The sequence below is a fragment of the Muntiacus reevesi genome, chromosome 2 (genome assembly GCF_963930625.1).
Source record: "Muntiacus reevesi chromosome 2, mMunRee1.1, whole genome shotgun sequence".
NCBI classification, from domain to species: domain Eukaryota; kingdom Metazoa; phylum Chordata; class Mammalia; order Artiodactyla; family Cervidae; genus Muntiacus; species Muntiacus reevesi.
Genome location: NC_089250.1, coordinates 22,870,214 through 22,874,008, shown reverse-complemented (window position 1 = coordinate 22,874,008; position 3,795 = coordinate 22,870,214). Strand labels below are relative to the sequence as shown.

The 3,795-nt window shown below is 39.0% G+C and overlaps 1 pseudogene; it reads left to right on the top strand.

The window, feature by feature from the left end:
* The first annotated feature begins 3,024 nt into the window (after positions 1-3,024).
* Positions 3,025-3,398, top strand: LOC136157116 (large ribosomal subunit protein eL31-like; annotated as a pseudogene).
* The last annotated feature ends 397 nt before the right edge of the window (positions 3,399-3,795 follow it).

Genomic DNA, 3,795 nt, shown 5'->3' with positions numbered 1-3,795 from the left:
AGTTTTTCTGTACTTCTTCCTCTGCTGAAGTTACTATTTTAAAATTTCTTTTTTTTTTTTTTAATTTCATCAAAACTGTTAGCTCTTGGTTGTGTTGGGAGTAGAAAGCTGGTGATCTAGATCAGTTTTCACTCTATCCTTTACAACTTTATATGTTTCAATCAAATCCTTAACTAACTTTTCACTACATTTTTATTTTAGGTTTTAGAATAGCTTCTTTTCTGTATATGTACACTGGCTATGTTTTAGTATAATATGTATTTCCTAAGATGGTTACTCATTAAACTAAGTAAGATTATTTAAGGAGATCTTAGAATTTCAATATTTTTTGTTATTCATCTAAATTATATATATGTAATTAAGTTACACGCAATTAATTTTTACTACTGGCAGTTTGACTAATTAAAATGGATACCCTCTCATCAAAATTATGTGTTTTATGCCATATTTTAATAACATATAATGACAAAATTATTTGCTGTGTTTACTTTTGTATCTTACTGTCTTTCAGTTCAGTTCAGTTCAGTTCAGTCACTCAGCCGTGTCCGACTCTTTGTAACCCCATGGACTGCAGCACACCAGGCCTCCCTGTCCATCACCAACTCCCAGAGTTTACTCAAATTCATGTCCATTGAGTTGGTGATGCCATCCAGCCATCTCATCCTCTGTCATCCCCTTCTCCTCCTGCCTTCAATCTTTCCCAACATCAGGGTCTTTTCCAATGACACAGTTCTTTGCATCAGGTGGCCAAAGTATTGGAGTTTCAGATTCAACATCAGTCCTTCCAATGAATATTCAGGACTGATTTCCTTCAAGATGGACTGGTTGGATCTCCTTGCAGTCCAAGGGACTCTCAAGAGTCTTCTCCAACACCACAGTTCAAAAGCATCAATTCTTTGGCGCTCAGCTTTGTTTATAGTCCAACTCTCACATCCATACATGACTACTGGAAAAACCATAGACTTGACTAGATGGACCTTTGTTGGCAAAGTAATGTCTCTGCTTTTTAATATGCTGTCTAGGTTGGTCATACCTTTTCTTCCAAGGAGTAAGCGTCTTTTAATTTCATGGCTGCAGTCACCATCTGCAGTGATTTTGGAGCCCCCCAAAGTAAAGTCTGTCACTGTTTCCACTGTTTCCCCATCTGTTTGCTATGGAGTGATAGGACCAGATGCCATGACCTTAGTTTTCTGAATTTGAGTTTTAAGCCAACTTTTTCACTCTCATCTTTAATGTTCCTTTCCACCACCCGCCCCCCGCCCCCAATATATCAATGTGTCTCTTCATTCAGTCTACCAGAATTGCTCATATTCTTATGTGATTTCAATTTCAGATACAACCAAGCATTGCACTTGATCTAATACCTGGCACTTCTTTTCTGCCTCGGTGCCTTCTCTGACAACTTTACCTATAAGCAGTGTTTTAGAATCTATTTTAAAATGAGATTAGTAATTAAGAAGCAAGAAAATGAAATTGTTTAATATAATCTGGGGTCAAACCACTACCTTGTTCTTATTTTCTCCTTAGGCACACTTCGTTTGTTGGTAATGGAAAACTAATGGTTGTAAGAGCCAAATATGACCCCTAGGTTCTGGAGAGAATAGAAAGAAAAGCCTTCACTTAAAGGTGAAATTGTGTTTCACTCAGTCTTCACGCATCTTTAGATTCTACCCTTCTTGAAGCTTAGCTTCTTATTTTAGGAAGCCGCCTCTTCTGTCTGGATTCCTTTAAGGAATTGTCATTCATATCACATTCTGGTACATTCTGGTTTTGTAATTATTTCATGTTTGTACTGTTTCCCTCTTACCCTAAATAATGTGAGCTTCTTGAAGGTAGGACCATGCTTTAATAAAAAACAAATAAACAAGCAACTATTTCAATAGTACCTTTGTTGTTGTTCAGTCAATCGCCATGTCTGATTCTTTATAACAGAGGAGCCTGGCAGGCTACAGTCCATGGAGTTTCCCAGGGAAGAATACTGGAGTGGGTTGCCATTTTCTTTTCTAGGGGAGCTTTCCCATCCAGGGATTGAACCTGAGGCTCCTGCTTCATCTCCTGCATTGCACGCAGATTCTTTATCGCTGAGCCACTGGGGAAGCCCCATTAGTACCATAACTCTAGATTATATGTCCCATAGGATTAGAGTTTAAAATGATGAGTTAATGATCTAGTTTGTGAGAGGGAGTCTAGTCATCTAGATATAATTTTAATGTTCTGAGTTTTAGGTTAGTAAACAGAAAAGGACCATTCTTTATGAGACATCATCATTTCTTCAGCATACTGTTCCCCCTTCTCACCCATTGTCACTCAACCCCTGACATAATATTTACAGCTATTTTTATAGAGAAGTTAAAATGTGCTAAACACTCCACATGTTACTTAAAGCCAACAAAAACCCTGCAAAAACATAGTACAATTGTTACTATTAATACTGTTGTAAATATTATTATCAAGGTCTCGGTGCACAGAATTGTATTAAAATAATCTTTAGCTTGTTTGTGATCCATATTTGTTTATTTATTTATTTAATTATTGATTTTCAATAAAGTCATAAACACCTATGATCCCACCACCCAAAACAAAATCTAGGACTATAACCTACATCTAGTACTTGCTCATCATCCTTCTCTCCTGCTTCTTCACATTGTGTTGTTCATTTGCTAAGTTGTGTCTGATTCTTGTGACTCCATGAACTATGTCTTTCACTTAGGTCATAGAAAAGTAAGTACTGGTCCCCACTTTTTACAGGAAAGGAATCTGAGACTGCTGAAGGTTAAGAGGTTTGTTTTTTTCTTTTACATCACCTAGCTAGTCAATGGACTATCTAAGTGTGTCTAATTCTGACACCTCCCCCTAACCTGCTCATGTGGACTCCCAGTTGTTTGTCTGCAAGATAGCTGAGAAGTGGTGCTCAATGAAATAAAGTAGATACTGGCACTTAAATCTTGGAATAAAGAATAATGACTTAGGAGTTTACTGGTTTGGGCTTTCCAATCCAAACCAGTACCCTGGCACTATGAGATGATGGCTCCTGCTAAAAAGGGCATTGAGAAGAAGGGCCAGCCCACCATCAACAAGGTGGTGACCAGATTATATGCTATCAGCATTCACAGCGCATCCATGAAGTGGGTTTCAAGAAGACTGTCCCTTGGGCACTCAAAGAAATACAGAAATTTGCCATGAAGGAGATGGGGACCCCAGATGTGCGCATCCACACCAGGCTCAACAAAGACATCTGGGTCAAAGACATAAGGGATGTCCCACACTAGATCTGTGTGCAGTTGTCCAGAAAATGTAATAAAGAAGGAGGCTAACCAAACAAGCTCTACACATTGGTTACTCACGTGCCTGTCGCCACTTATAAAAATCTACAGACAGTTAGTGTGGTTGAGACCTAATTGCTGATTGTCCAATAAAGTTATTGAACTGCCAAGAAAAAAAGTGTACTGGTTTGGGGGACTTCCCTGGTGGTCCAGTGGTTAAGAATCTGCCTTGCAATGCAGGGGATATGGATTCAACTCCTCGTGAGCCTGTGTGCTCTGGAGCCTGTGCATCACAACTAGAAAGCCATAGTGCCACAACCCAATAGCCAAATAAGTAAATATTTTAAAAAAAGAGAGAGTGTACAGCTTCATCTCCATCATTGAGCTTGATTTTGGGTAATTTGTCTTCTTAACCCAGCCCTCTGTAGGTTATTGGAGAAGGCAATGGCAACCCACTCCAGTACTCTTGCCTAGAAAATCCCATGGACAGAGGAGCCTGGTATGCTGCGGTCCATGGGGTCACGAAGAGTCA